This window comes from Arachis stenosperma, chromosome 1 (assembly GCF_014773155.1).
Source record: "Arachis stenosperma cultivar V10309 chromosome 1, arast.V10309.gnm1.PFL2, whole genome shotgun sequence".
NCBI classification, from domain to species: domain Eukaryota; kingdom Viridiplantae; phylum Streptophyta; class Magnoliopsida; order Fabales; family Fabaceae; genus Arachis; species Arachis stenosperma.
In genome coordinates, this window is record NC_080377.1 from 40,349,275 (window position 1) to 40,365,524 (window position 16,250).

Below are 16,250 nucleotides of genomic sequence, written 5' to 3' on the forward strand. Positions count from 1 at the left end.
GCATACAAATTATCCGCTCATCACAACACCAAACTTAAATTGTTGCTTGTCCTCAAGCAACTGAAGATCAAATAAGATAGAAAGAAGAGAATATGCAATGAACTCCAAAAACATCTATGAAGATCAGTATTAATTAGATGAGCGGGGCTTTTAGCTTTTTGTCTCTAAATAGTTTTGGCATCTCACTCTATCCCTTGTAATTCAGAATGATTGGCTTCTTTAGAAACTTAGAATCCAGATAGTGTTAATGATTCTCCTAGTAAAGTATGATGATTCTTGAACATAGCTATTTATTGAGTCTTGGCTGTGGCCCAAAGCACTCTGCCTTCCAGTATTACCACCGGATACATACATGCCACAGACACATAATTGGGTGAACCTTTTCAGATTGTGACTCAGCTTTGCTAAAGTCCCCAATTAGAGGTGTCCAGGGTTCTTAAGCACACTCTTATTGCCTTGGATCACAACTTTATTCCTTCTCTTTTTCTTTCTTTCTTTTTTCTTTCTCTTTTTTTTTTCGGTTTTTTTTTTTCGTTTGCTTCCTTCTTTTTCTTGCTTCAAGAATCATTTTTAATGATTTTTCAGATCCTCAGTAACATGTCTCCTTTTTCATCATTCTTTCAAGAGCCAACATTCATGAACCACAAATTCAAAAGACATATGCACTGTTCAAGCATACATTCAGAGAACAAAAGTGTTACCACCACATCAAATTAATTAAACTATTATAAAATTCAGAATTCATGCAATTCTTTCCTTTTCAATTAAGCACATTTTTATTCAAGAAAGGTGATGGATTCATAGGACATTCATAACTTTAAGGCATAGACACTAAGACACTAATGATCACAAGACACAAACATGGATAACATAAGCATAAAATCCGAAAAACAGAAGAATAAAGAACAAGGAAATCAAAGAACGGGTCCACCTTAGTGATGGCGGCTCTTTCTTCCTCTTGAAGATCCTATGGAGTGCTTGAGCTCCTCAATGTCTCTTCCTTGTCTTTGTTGCTCCTCCCTCATGATTCTTTGGTCTTCTCTGATTTCATGAAGGATGATGGAGTGTTCTTGATGCTCCACCCTTAGTTGTCCCATGTTGGAACTCAACTCTCCTAGGGAGGTGTTTAGTTGCTCCCAATAATTTGTGGAGGAAAGTGCATCCCTTGAGGCATCTCAGGGATCTCATGATGAGAGGGGTCTCTTGTGTGCTCCATCCTTTTCTTGGTGATGGGCTTGTCCTCATCAATGGGGGTATCTCCTTCTATGTCAACTCCAACTGAATAACAGAGGTGACAAATGAGATGAGGAAAGGCTAGCCTTGCCAAGGTGGAAGACTTGTCCGCCACTTTGTAGAGTTCTTGGGCTATGACCTCATGAACTTCCACTTCTTCTCCAATCATGATGCTATGGATCATGATAGCCCGGTCTATGGTAACTTCGGACCGGTTGCTAGTGGGAATGATTGAGCGTTGTATGAACTCTAACCATCCTCTAGCCACGGGCTTGAGGTCATGCCTTCTTAATTGAACCGGCTTTCCTCTTGAATCTTGCTTCCATTGTGCGCCCTCTTCACATATGATTGTGAGGACTTGGTCCAACCTTTGATCAAAGTTGACCCTTCTTGTATAAGGATGCTCATCTCCTTGCATCATAGGCAAGTTGAACGCCACCCTCACACTCTCCGGACTAAAATCCAAGTATTTCCCCCGAACCATAGTGAGATAATTCTTTGGATTCGGGTTCACACTTTGGTCATGGTTCTTTGTGATCCATGCATTGGCATAGAACTCTTGAACCATCAAGATTCCGACTTGTTGAATGGGGTTGGTGAGAACTTCCCAACCTCTTCTTCGGATCTCATGGCGGATCTCCGGATATTCACCCTTTTTGAGTGAAAAGGGGACCTCGGGGATCACCTTCTTCAAGGCCACAACTTCATAGAAGTGGTCTTGATGCACCCTTGAGAGGAATCTATCCATCTCCCATGACTCGGAGGTGGAAGCTTTTGCCTTCCCTTTCCTCTTTCTAGAGGTTTCTCCGGCCTTGGATGCCATAATGGTTATGGAAAAATGAAAAAGCAACGCTTTTACCACACCAAACTTAAAATGTTTGCTCGTCCTCGAGCAAAAGAAGAAAGAAGAGAGTAGAAGAAGAAGAAATGAGGAAGAGGGAGAAGGTGGTGTGTTCGGCCAAGAAGGAAAAGAAGGGGTGTTTAGGTTGTGTGAAAATGAAGGGTTGAAGAAGGGTATATATAGGAGAGAGAGGGGTAATGGTTCGGCCATGATGGGTGGGTTTGGGAGGGAAAGTGGTTTGAATTTGAAGGGTGAGGTTGGTGGGGATTTATGAAGGATGGATGTGAGTGGTGAAGAGAAAGATGGGATTTGATAGGTGAAGGGTTTTTGGGGAAGAGGTATTGAGGTGATTGGTGAATGGGGGAAGAAGAGAGAGAGTGGTGGTGGGGTCCTGTGGGGTCCACAGATCCTGTGGTGTCAAGGAAAAGTCATCCCTGCACCAAATGGCATCAAAATTCACGTTTTGAGCCATTTCTGGCGTTAAACGCCGGGCTGGTGCCCATTCCTGGTGTTTAACGCCAGGTTGTTGCCCTTTACTGGCGTTTAACGCCAGTCTGGTGCCCCTTTCTGGCGTTAAACGCCCAGAATAGTGCCAGACTGGGCGTTAAACGCCCAACAGCTAGCATTACTGGCGTTTGAATGCCAGCTTCTTCTCCTCCAGGGTGTGCTATTTTTCTTCCTGTTTTTCATTCTGTTTTTGCTTTTTTCATTGTTTTTGTGACTTCTTATGATCATCAACCTACAAAAGAAGATAAAATAACAAAAGAAAATAGTTAACTATAAAACATTGGGTTGCCTCCCAACAAGCGCTTCTTTAATGTCATTAGCTTGACAGAGGACTCTCATGGAGCCTCAGAAATACTCAGAACCGTGTTAAAACCTCCCAACACCAAACTTAGAGTTTGAATGTGGGGGTTCAACACCAAACTTAGAGTTTGGTTGTGGCCTCCCAACACCAAACTTAGAGTTTGACTGTGGGGGCTCTGCTTGGCTCTGTTTGAGAGAGGCTTTTCATGCTTCCTCTCCATGATGATAGAGGGATGTCCTTGGGCCTTAAACACCAAGGATTCTTCATTCACTTGAATGATCAACTCTCCTCTATCAACATCAATCACAGCCCTTGCTGTGGCTAGGAAGGGTCTGCCAAGGATGATGGATTCATCCATGCACTTCCCAGTCTCTAGGACTATGAAGTCAGTAGGGATGTAATGGTCTTCAACTTTTACCAGAACATCCTCTACAAGTCCATAGGCTTGTTTTCTTGAGTTGTCTGCCATCTCTAGTGAGATTTTTGCAGCTTGCACCTCAAAGATCCCTAATTTCTCCATTACAGAGAGGGGCATGAGGTTTACACTTGACCCTAAGTCACACAAGGCCTTCTTGAAGGTCATGGTGCCTATGGTACAAGGTATAGAAAACTTCCCAAGATCCTGCCTCTTTTGAGGCAGTTTCTGCCTAGACAAGTCATCCAGTTCTTTGGTGAGCAAGGGAAGTTCATCTTCCCAAGTCTCATTTCCAAATAACTTGTCATTTAGCTTCATGATTGCTCCAAGGTATTTAGCAACTTGCTCTTCAGTGACATACTCATCCTCTTCAGAGGAAGAATACTCATCAGAGCTCATGAATGGCAGAAGTAAGTCCAATGGAATCTCTATGGTCTCATTTTGAGCCTCAGATTCCCATTGTTCCTCATTGGGGAACTCAGAGGAGATTGGTGCACGCCCATTGGGGTCTTCCTCAGTGGCGTCCACCTCCTCTCTTTCCTCTCCATATTCGGCCATGGTTATGGCTTTGCACTCTCCTTTTGGATTTTCTTCTGTATTACTTGGGAGAGTACTAGGAGGGAGTTCAGTAATTTTCTTGCTCAGCTGACCCACTTGTCCTTCCAAATTCCTAATGGAGGACCTTGTTTCAGTCATGAAACTTTGAGTGGTCTTTATTAGATCAGAGACCATTGTTTCTAAGTCAGAAGTACTCTGCTTAGAACTCTCTGCTTGTTGCTGAGAAGATGATGGAAAAGGCTTGCCATTGCTAAACCTGTTTCTTCCACCATTATTGTTATTGAAACCTTGTTGAGGTCTCTCTTGATTCTTCCACGAGAAATTTGGGTGATTTCTCCATGAAGAATTGTAGGTGTTTCCATAGGGTTCTCCTAGGTAATTCACTTCTTCCATTGAAGGATTCTCAGGATCATAGGCTTCTTCCTCAGATGAAGCTTCCTTAGTACTGCCAGGTGTGTTTTGCATTCGAGACAGACTTTGAGAAATCAAATTGACTTGTTGAGTCAATATCTTGTTCTGAGCCAGAATGGCATTCAGAGCATCAATCTCAAGAACTCCTTTCTTCTGACTAGTCCCATTGTTCACAGGATTCCTTTCAGAAGTGTACATGAATTGGTTGTTTGCAACCATTTCAATTAGTTCCTGAGCCTCTGTAGGCGTCTTCTTCAGATGAAGAGATCCTCCAGCAGAGCTATCCAAAGACATCTTGGACAGTTCAGAGAGACCATCATAGAAAATACCTATGATGCTCCATTCAGAAAGCATGTCTGAGGGACATTTTCTGATTAATTGTTTGTATCTTTCCCAAGCTTCATAGAGGGATTCTCCATCCTTCTGTTTGAAGGTTTGGACTTCCATTCTAAGCTTACTCCATCTTTGAGGTGGAAAGAACCTTGCTAAGAAGGCATTAACTAGCTTTTCCCAAGAGTCCAGGCTTTCTTTAGGTTGAGAATCCAACCATATTCTAGCTCTGTCTCTTACAGCAAAAGGGAATAGCATCAGTCTGTAGACTTCAGGGTTAACCCCATTAGTCTTGACTGCGTCACAGATTTGCAAGAATTCAGCTAAGAACTGATGAGGATCTTCCATTGGAAGTCCATGGAACTTGCAATTCTGTTGCATTAGAGAAACTAATTGAGGCTTAAGCTCAAAGTTGTTTGCTCCAATGGCAGGGATAGAGATGCTTCTCCCATAGAAATCAGGAGTAGGTGCAGTGAAGTCACCCAGCACCTTCCTTGCATTATTGGCATTGTTGTTGTTTTCGGCTACCATGGGTTCTTCTTCCTTGAAGAATTCGGTCAGGTCCTCAACAGAGAGTTGTGCTTTAGCTTCTCTTAGCTTTCGCTTCAAGGTTCTCTCAGGTTCAGGGTCAGCTTCAACAAGAATGCCTTTGTCTCTGCTCCTGCTCATATGAAAGAGAAGAGAAAAAGAAAAATGTGGAATCCTCTATGTCACAGTATAGAGATTCCTTGAAGTGTCAGAGGAAAAGAAAAATAGAAGAAAAGAAGTAGAAGAATTCGAACTTGATTAGATAGAGTTCGAATTGTGCATTAAGTAGGAGTAGTGCTCCATAAATAGAAGGATGTGAGAGAGAGGGAAGAGGATTTTCGAAAATTAGATTAAGAAGATTTAAAAAATATTTTGAAAAATTGATTGATAATTTTCGAAAATAAAAGTAAGAAAGAGATCAAGTGATTTTTGAAAAAGATTTTGAGATTAGAAGTTAAAAAGATTTTATTGAAAACTATTTTGAAAAAGATGTGGTTGAGAAAATATGATTGGTTTTTAAAAAAAAAATGTGATTGAGAAGATATGAATTGAAAACCATTTTAAAAAGATATGTTTTGAAAAACAATTTTGAAAGATTTGATTTTGAAAATTAGTGACTTGCCTAACAAGAAAAGATATGATTCAAACATTAAACCTTTCTCAACAGAAAAGGTAACAAATTTGAGATGTTCAATCAAATCATTAATTGTTAGTAAGTATCTTTGAAAAAGGAAAGAAATTGATTTTGAAAACATTTGATTGAAAAGATATGATTTGAAAGAGATTTGATTTTGAAAAACTTTGAAAACTTGAAAAAAAAATTGATTTTGAAAACAAAATCTTCCCCCTAGCACCATCCTGGCGTTAAACGCCCAGAATGGTATACATTCTGGCGTTTAACGCCCAAAATGCTACCTCTTTGGGCGTTAAACGCCCAACCAGGTACCCTGGCTGGCGTTTAAACGCCAGTCTGCCTTCTTCACTGGGCATTTTTGAATGCCCAGCTTTTTCTGTATAATTCCTCTGCAGTATGTTCTGAATCTTCAATTCCTTGTATTATTGACTTGAAAAGACACAATTTAGAAAATATTTTTTGGATTTTTAATAATCAAATGCAACAAGAATCAAATAACAATGCATGCAAGACACCAAACTTAGCAGTTTGTATACTACTGACACTATATGAGACACATAAACACTCAAGCCAAAGGAATTCAAAGATCAGAGTAAGAAACCATCAAGAATTACTTGAAGATCCTTAAGACACACGAATGAATGCATGCAATTGACACCAAACTTAAGATGAGACACTAGACTTAAGCAAGAAACATCAAATATTTTTTGGTTTTTATGATTTTGTAAAAAAATTTTTTTTGTGTTTTTCGAAAATTAAGTGGAAAAAGATATCAAAATTCTTAATGAGAATTCCAGGAATCAGTGCAATGCTAGTCTAAGACTCCGGTCCAGGAATTAGACATGGCTTCACAGCCAGCCAAGCATTCAAAGAAAGCTTCGGTCCAAAGCACTAGACATGACCAAAGGTCAGCCAAGCCTCAGCAGATCACTGCCCCAAAAGCAAAATTGATGAAAATCAACAAGCTCTTGTGGTGATAAGTTGAAACCTCGGTCCAATCAGATTAGACATGGCTTCTCAGCCAGCCAGATTTCAACAAATCATCATGAAACTCTAGAATTCATCTTCAAGAATTTCGAAAAAAATAAATACCTAATCTAAGCAACAAGATGAACCGTCAGTTGTCCAAACTGAACAATCCCAGGCATTGTTACCAAAAGCTTGCTCAAAACTTGAACAATCCCCGGCAACGGCGCCAAAAACTTGATGCGCGAAATTGTGATCACTACAACTTCACACAACTAACCAGCAAGTGCACTGGGTCGTCCAAGTAATACCTTACGTGAGTAAGGGTCGATCCCACGGAGATTGTTAGCATTGAAGCAAGCTATGGTCATCTTGTAAATCTTAGTCAGGCAAACTCAAATGTGTATGATGATGAACGAAAATAGCATAAAGATAAAGATAGTGATACTTATGTAATTCATTGGTAGGAACTTCAGATAAGCGCATGAAGATGCCTTCCCTTCCGTCTCTCTGCTTTCCTACTGCCTTCATCCAATCCTTCTTACTCCTTTCCATGGCAAGCTCATGTAGGGTTTCACTGTTGTCAGCAGCTACCTCCCATCCTCTCAGTGAAAATACGTCCCTGATGCTCTGTCACAGCATAGGCTAATCATCTGTCGGTTCTCGTTCAGGCCGGAATAATATCCATTGATACTTTTGCGTCTGTCACTAACGCCCTAGCCTGCTAGGAGTTTGAAGCACGTTACAGTCATTCAATCATTGAATCCTACTCAGAATACCACAGACAAGGTTAGACCTTCCGGATTCTCTTGAATGCCGCCATCAGTTCTTGCCTATACCACGAAGACTCTGATCTCACGGAATGGTTGGCTTGTTTGTCAGGCGAGCACTCGGTTGTCAGGCGATCAACCATGCATCGTGCAATCAGGAATCCAAGAGATATTCACTAAGCCTCAGATGCGTGTAGAACAAGAGTGGTTGTCAGTCACTTTGTTCATGAGTGAGAATGGTGATGGGCGTCAATCATCACCTTCATCATGTTGAAGAACAAGTGATATCTGGACAAAGAACAAGCGGAATTGAATGGAAGAACAATAGTAATTGCATTAATACTCGAGGTACAGCAGAGCTCCACACCTTAATCTATGGTGTGTAGAAACTCCACCGTTGAAAATACATAAGAACAAGGTCTAGGCATGGCCGAATGGCCAGCCTCCCAAAGTGATCAAAAGATCTCTAGAGAAAGGTTCCAAAGATCCGATGATTTTTTTAATACAATAGTAAAAGGTCCTACTTATAGAAAAACTAGTAACCTAAGGTGTACAGAAATGAGTAAATGACATAAAAATCCACTTCCGGGCCCACTTGGTGTGTGCTTGGGCTGAGCAATGAAGCAATTTCGTGTAGAGACTCTTCTTGGAGTTAAACGCCAGCTTAGTGCCAGTTTGGGCGTTTAACTCCCATTTGGGTGCCAGTTCCGGCGTTTAACGCTGGAATTTCTTGAGGTGACTTTGAACGCCGGTTTGGGCCATCAAATCTTGAGCAAAGTATGGACTATTATATATTGCTGGAAAGCCCAGGATGTCTACTTTCCAACTCCGTTGAGAGCGCGCCAATTGGGCTTCTGTAGCTCCAGAAAATCCACTTCGAGTGCAGGGAGGTCAGAATCCAACAGCATCTGCAGTCCTTTTGAGTCTCTGGATCAGATTTTTGCTCAGGTCCCTCAATTTCAGCCAGAAAATACCTGAAATCACAGAAAAACACACAAACTCATAGTAAAGTCCAGAAAAGTGAATTTTAACTAAAAACTAATAAAAATATACTAAAAACTAACTAGATCATACTAAAAACATACTAAAAACAATGCCAAAAAGTATACAAATTATCCGCTCATCACAACACCAAACTTAAATTGTTGCTTGTCCTCAAGCAACTGAAGATCAAATAAGATAGAAAGAAGAGAATATGCAATGAACTCCAAAAACATCTATGAAGATCAGTATTAATTAGATGAGCGGGGCTTTTAGCTTTTTGTCTCTAAATAGTTTTGGCATCTCACTCTATCCCTTGTAATTCAGAATGATTGGCTTCTTTAGAAACTTAGAATCCAGATAGTGTTAATGATTCTCCTAGTAAAGTATGATGATTCTTGAACATAGCTATTTATTGAGTCTTGGCTGTGGCCCAAAGCACTCTGCCTTCCAGTATTACCACCGGATACATACATGCCACAGACACATAATTGGGTGAACCTTTTCAGATTGTGACTCAGCTTTGCTAAAGTCCCCAATTAGAGGTGTCCAGGGTTCTTAAGCACACTCTTATTGCCTTGGATCACAACTTTATTCCTTCTCTTTTTCTTTCTTCCTTTTTTCTTTCTCTTTTTTTTCGGTTTTTTTTTTTTTTCGTTTGCTTCCTTCTTTTTCTTGCTTCAAGAATCATTTTTAATGATTTTTCAGATCCTCAGTAACATGTCTCCTTTTTCATCATTCTTTCAAGAGCCAACATTCATGAACCACAAATTCAAAAGACATATGCACTGTTCAAGCATACATTCAGAGAACAAAAGTGTTACCACCACATCAAATTAATTAAACTATTATAAAATTCAGAATTCATGCAATTCTTTCCTTTTCAATTAAGCACATTTTTATTCAAGAAAGGTGATGGATTCATAGGACATTCATAACTTTAAGGCATAGACACTAAGACACTAATGATCACAAGACACAAACATGGATAACATAAGCATAAAATCCGAAAAACAGAAGAATAAAGAACAAGGAAATCAAAGAACGGGTCCACCTTAGTGATGGCGGCTCTTTCTTCCTCTTGAAGATCCTATGGAGTGCTTGAGCTCCTCAATGTCTCTTCCTTGTCTTTGTTGCTCCTCCCTCATGATTCTTTGGTCTTCTCTGATTTCATGAAGGATGATGGAGTGTTCTTGATGCTCCACCCTTAGTTGTCCCATGTTGGAACTCAACTCTCCTAGGGAGGTGTTTAGTTGCTCCCAATAATTTTGTGGAGGAAAGTGCATCCCTTGAGGCATCTCAGGGATCTCATGATGAGAGGGGTCTCTTGTGTGCTCCATCCTTTTCTTGGTGATGGGCTTGTCCTCATCAATGGGGGTATCTCCTTCTATGTCAACTCCAACTGAATAACAGAGGTGACAAATGAGATGAGGAAAGGCTAGCCTTGCCAAGGTGGAAGACTTGTCCGCCACTTTGTAGAGTTCTTGGGCTATGACCTCATGAACTTCCACTTCTTCTCCAATCATGATGCTATGGATCATGATAGCCCGGTCTATGGTAACTTCGGACCGGTTGCTAGTGGGAATGATTGAGCGTTGTATGAACTCTAACCATCCTCTAGCCACGGGCTTGAGGTCATGCCTTCTTAATTGAACCGGCTTTCCTCTTGAATCTTGCTTCCATTGTGCGCCCTCTTCACATATGATTGTGAGGACTTGGTCCAACCTTTGATCAAAGTTGACCCTTCTTGTATAAGGATGCTCATCTCCTTGCATCATAGGCAAGTTGAACGCCACCCTCACACTCTCCGGACTAAAATCCAAGTATTTCCCCCGAACCATAGTGAGATAATTCTTTGGATTCGGGTTCACACTTTGGTCATGGTTCTTTGTGATCCATGCATTGGCATAGAACTCTTGAACCATCAAGATTCCGACTTGTTGAATGGGGTTGGTGAGAACTTCCCAACCTCTTCTTCGGATCTCATGGCGGATCTCCGGATATTCACCCTTTTTGAGTGAAAAGGGGACCTCGGGGATCACCTTCTTCAAGGCCACAACTTCATAGAAGTGGTCTTGATGCACCCTTGAGAGGAATCTATCCATCTCCCATGACTCGGAGGTGGAAGCTTTTGCCTTCCCTTTCCTCTTTCTAGAGGTTTCTCCGGCCTTGGATGCCATAATGGTTATGGAAAAATGAAAAAGCAACGCTTTTACCACACCAAACTTAAAATGTTTGCTCGTCCTCGAGCAAAAGAAGAAAGAAGAGAGTAGAAGAAGAAGAAATGAGGAAGAGGGAGAAGGTGGTGTGTTCGGCCAAGAAGGGAAAGAAGGGGTGTTTAGGTTGTGTGAAAATGAAGGGTTGAAGAAGGGTATATATAGGAGAGAGAGGGGTAATGGTTCGGCCATGATGGGGGGTTTGGGAGGGAAAGTGGTTTGAATTTGAAGGGTGAGGTTGGTGGGGATTTATGAAGGATGGATGTGAGTGGTGAAGAGAAAGATGGGATTTGATAGGTGAAGGGTTTTTGGGGAAGAGGTATTGAGGTGATTGGTGAATGGGGGAAGAAGAGAGAGAGTGGTGGTGGGGTCCTGTGGGGTCCACAGATCCTGTGGTGTCAAGGAAAAGTCATCCCTGCACCAAATGGCATCAAAATTCACGTTTTGAGCCATTTCTGGCGTTAAACGCCGGGCTGGTGCCCATTCCTGGCGTTTAACGCCAGGTTGTTGCCCTTTACTGGCGTTTAACGCCAGTCTGGTGCCCCTTTCTGGCGTTAAACGCCCAGAATGGTGCCAGACTGGGCGTTAAACGCCCAACAGCTAGCATTACTGGCGTTTGAATGCCAGCTTCTTCTCCTCCAGGGTGTGCTATTTTTCTTCCTGTTTTTCATTCTGTTTTTGCTTTTTTCATTGTTTTTGTGACTTCTTATGATCATCAACCTACAAAAGAAGATAAAATAACAAAAGAAAATAGTTAACTATAAAACATTGGGTTGCCTCCCAACAAGCGCTTCTTTAATGTCATTAGCTTGACAGAGGACTCTCATGGAGCCTCAGAAATACTCAGAACCGTGTTAAAACCTCCCAACACCAAACTTAGAGTTTGAATGTGGGGGTTCAACACCAAACTTAGAGTTTGGTTGTGGCCTCCCAACACCAAACTTAGAGTTTGACTGTGGGGGCTCTGCTTGGCTCTGTTTTGAGAGAGGCTTTTCATGCTTCCTCTCCATGATGATAGAGGGATGTCCTTGGGCCTTAAACACCAAGGATTCTTCATTCACTTGAATGATCAACTCTCCTCTATCAACATCAATCACAGCCCTTGCTGTGGCTAGGAAGGGTCTGCCAAGGATGATGGATTCATCCATGCACTTCCCAGTCTCTAGGACTATGAAGTCAGTAGGGATGTAATGGTCTTCAACTTTTACCAGAACATCCTCTACAAGTCCATAGGCTTGTTTTCTTGAGTTGTCTGCCATCTCTAGTGAGATTTTTGCAGCTTGCACCTCAAAGATCCCTAATTTCTCCATTACAGAGAGGGGCATGAGGTTTACACTTGACCCTAAGTCACACAAGGCCTTCTTGAAGGTCATGGTGCCTATGGTACAAGGTATAGAAAACTTCCCAGGATCCTGCCTCTTTTGAGGCAGTTTCTGCCTAGACAAGTCATCCAGTTCTTTGGTGAGCAAGGGAAGTTCATCTTCCCAAGTCTCATTTCCAAATAACTTGTCATTTAGCTTCATGATTGCTCCAAGGTATTTAGCAACTTGCTCTTCAGTGACATACTCATCCTCTTCAGAGGAAGAATACTCATCAGAGCTCATGAATGGCAGAAGTAAGTCCAATGGAATCTCTATGATCTCATTTTGAGCCTCAGATTCCCATTGTTCCTCATTGGGGAACTCAGAGGAGATTGGTGCACGCCCATTGGGGTCTTCCTCAGTGGCGTCCACCTCCTCTCTTTCCTCTCCATATTCGGCCATGGTTATGGCTTTGCACTCTCCTTTTGGATTTTCTTCTGTATTACTTGGGAGAGTACTAGGAGGGAGTTCAGTAATTTTCTTGCTCAGCTGACCCACTTGTCCTTCCAAATTCCTAATGGAGGACCTTGTTTCAGTCATGAAACTTTGAGTGGTCTTTATTAGATCAGAGACCATTGTTGCTAAGTCAGAAGTACTCTGGTTAGAACTCTCTGCTTGTTGCTGAGAAGATGATGGAAAAGGCTTGCCATTGCTAAACCTGTTTCTTCCACCATTATTGTTATTGAAACCTTGTTGAGGTCTCTCTTGATTCTTCCACGAGAAATTTGGGTGATTTCTCCATGAAGAATTGTAGGTGTTTCCATAGGGTTCTCCTTGGTAATTCACTTCTTCCATTGAAGGATTCTCAGGATCATAGGCTTCTTCCTCAGATGAAGCTTCCTTAGTACTGCCAGGTGTGTTTTGCGTTCGAGACAGACTTTGAGAAATCAAATTGACTTGTTGAGTCAATATCTTGTTCTGAGCCAGAATGGCATTCAGAGCATCAATCTCAAGAACTCCTTTCTTCTGACTAGTCCCATTGTTCACAGGATTCCTTTCAGAAGTGTACATGAATTGGTTGTTTGCAACCATTTCAATTAGTTCCTGAGCCTCTGTAGGCGTCTTCTTCAGATGAAGAGATCCTCCAGCAGAGCTATCCAAAGACATCTTGGACAGTTCAGAGAGACCATCATAGAAAATACCTATGATGCTCCATTCAGAAAGCATGTCTGAGGGACATTTTCTGATTAATTGTTTGTATCTTTCCCAAGCTTCATAGAGGGATTCTCCATCCTTCTGTTTGAAGGTTTGGACTTCCATTCTAAGCTTACTCCATCTTTGAGGTGGAAAGAACCTTGCCAAGAAGGCATTAACTAGCTTTTCCCAAGAGTCCAGGCTTTCTTTAGGTTGAGAATCCAACCATATTCTAGCTCTGTCTCTTACAGCAAAAGGGAATAGCATCAGTCTGTAGACTTCAGGGTTAACCCCATTAGTCTTGACTGTGTCACAGATTTGCAAGAATTCAGCTAAGAACTGATGAGGATCTTCCATTGGAAGTCCATGGAACTTGCAATTCTGTTGCATTAGAGAAACTAATTGAGGCTTAAGCTCAAAGTTGTTTGCTCCAATGGCAGGGATAGAGATGCTTCTCCCATAGAAATCAGGAGTAGGTGCAGTGAAGTCACCCAGCACCTTCCTTGCATTATTGGCATTGTTGTTGTTTTCGGCTGCCATGGGTTCTTCTTCCTTGAAGAATTCGGTCAGGTCCTCAACAGAGAGTTGTGCTTTAGCTTCTCTTAGCTTTCGCTTCAAGGTTCTCTCAGGTTCAGGGTCAGCTTCAACAAGAATGCCTTTGTCTCTGCTCCTGCTCATATGAAAGAGAAGAGAAAAAGAAAAATGTGGAATCCTCTATGTCACAGTATAGAGATTCCTTGAAGTGTCAGAGGAAAAGAAAAAATAGAAGAAAAGAAGTAGAAGAATTCGAACTTGATTAGATAGAGTTCGAATTGTGCATTAAGTAGGAGTAGTGCTCCATAAATAGAAGGATGTGAGAGAGAGGGAAGAGGATTTTCGAAAATTAGATTAAGAAGATTTAAAAAATATTTTGAAAAATTGATTGATAATTTTCGAAAATAAAAGTAAGAAAGAGATCAAGTGATTTTTGAAAAAGATTTTGAGATTAGAAGTTAAAAAGATTTTATTGAAAACTATTTTGAAAAAGATGTGGTTGAGAAAATATGATTGGTTTTAAAAAAAAATGTGATTGAGAAGATATGAATTGAAAACCATTTTAAAAAGATATGTTTTGAAAAACAATTTTGAAAGATTTGATTTTGAAAATTAGTGACTTGCCTAACAAGAAAAGATATGATTCAAACATTAAACCTTTCTCAACAGAAAAGGTAACAAATTTGAGATGTTCAATCAAATCATTAATTGTTAGTAAGTATCTTTGAAAAAGGAAAGAAATTGATTTTGAAAACATTTGATTGAAAAGATATGATTTGAAAGAGATTTGATTTTGAAAAACTTTGAAAACTTGAAAAAAAAATTGATTTTGAAAACAAAATCTTCCCCCTAGCACCATCCTGGCGTTAAACGCCCAGAATGGTATACATTCTGGCGTTTAACGCCCAAAATGCTACCTCTTTGGGCGTTAAACGCCCAACCAGGTACCCTGGCTGGCGTTTAAACGCCAGTCTGCCTTCTTCACTGGGTATTTTTGAATGCCCAGCTTTTTCTGTATAATTCCTCTGCAGTATGTTCTGAATCTTCAATTCCTTGTATTATTGACTTGAAAAGACACAATTTAGAAAATATTTTTGGATTTTTAATAATCAAATGCAACAAGAATCAAATAACAATGCATGCAAGACACCAAACTTAGCAGTTTGTATACTACTGACACTATATGAGACACATAAACACTCAAGCCAAAGGAATTCAAAGATCAGAGTAAGAAACCATCAAGAATTACTTGAAGATCCTTAAGACACACGAATGAATGCATGCAATTGACACCAAACTTAAGATGAGACACTAGACTTAAGCAAGAAACATCAAATATTTTTGGTTTTTATGATTTTGTAAATTTTTTTTGTGTTTTTCGAAAATTAAGTGGAAAAAGATATCAAAATTCTTAATGAGAATTCCAGGAATCAGTGCAATGCTAGTCTAAGACTCCGGTCCAGGAATTAGACATGGCTTCACAGCCAGCCAAGCTTTCAAAGAAAGCTTCGGTCCAAAGCACTAGACATGACCAAAGGTCAGCCAAGCCTCAGCAGATCACTGCCCCAAAAGCAAAATTGATGAAAATCAACAAGCTCTTGTGGTGATAAGTTGAAACCTCGGTCCAATCAGATTAGACATGGCTTCTCAGCCAGCCAGATTTCAACAAATCATCATGAAACTCTAGAATTCATCTTCAAGAATTTCGAAAAAAATAAATACCTAATCTAAGCAACAAGATGAACCGTCAGTTGTCCAAACTGAACAATCCCAGGCATTGTTACCAAAAGCTTGCTCAAAACTTGAACAATCCCCGGCAACGGCGCCAAAAACTTGATGCGCGAAATTGTGATCACTACAACTTCACACAACTAACCAGCAAGTGCACTGGGTCGTCCAAGTAATACCTTACGTGAGTAAGGGTCGATCCCACGGAGATTGTTAGCATTGAATCAAGCTATGGTCATCTTGTAAATCTTAGTCAGGCAAACTCAAATGTGTATGATGATGAACGAAAATAGCATAAAGATAAAGATAGTGATACTTATGTAATTCATTGGTAGGAACTTCAGATAAGCGCATGAAGATGCCTTCCCTTCCGTCTCTCTGCTTTCCTACTGCCTTCATCCAATCCTTCTTACTCCTTTCCATGGCAAGCTCATGTAGGGTTTCACTGTTGTCAGCAGCTACCTCCCATCCTCTCAGTGAAAATACGTCCCTGATGCTCTGTCACAGCATAGGCTAATCATCTGTCGGTTCTCGTTCAGGCCAGAATAATATCCATTGATACTTTTGCGTCTGTCACTAACGCCCTAGCCTGCTAGGAGTTTGAAGCACGTCACAGTCATTCAATCATTGAATCCTACTCAGAATACCACAGACAAGGTTAGACCTTCCGGATTCTCTTGAATGCCGCCATCAGTTCTTGCCTATACCACGAAGACTCTGATCTCACGGAATGGTTGGCTTGTTTGTCAGGCGAGCACTCGGTTGTCAGGCGATCAACCATGCATCGTGCAATCAGGAATCC

The 16,250-nt window shown here is 40.9% G+C and overlaps 2 non-coding genes across 2 annotated transcripts; both read left to right on the top strand.

The window, feature by feature from the left end:
* Positions 1 to 4,614: 4,614 nt before the first annotated feature.
* LOC130954955 (small nucleolar RNA R71) lies at positions 4,615 to 4,722 on the top strand. The gene has a single exon (XR_009076526.1). It is a non-coding gene; the product is annotated as a small nucleolar RNA R71 (small nucleolar RNA).
* An 8,491-nt stretch (positions 4,723 to 13,213) lies between these two features.
* Positions 13,214 to 13,321, top strand: LOC130954962 (small nucleolar RNA R71). The gene has a single exon (XR_009076531.1). It is a non-coding gene; the product is annotated as a small nucleolar RNA R71 (small nucleolar RNA).
* The last annotated feature ends 2,929 nt before the right edge of the window (positions 13,322 to 16,250 follow it).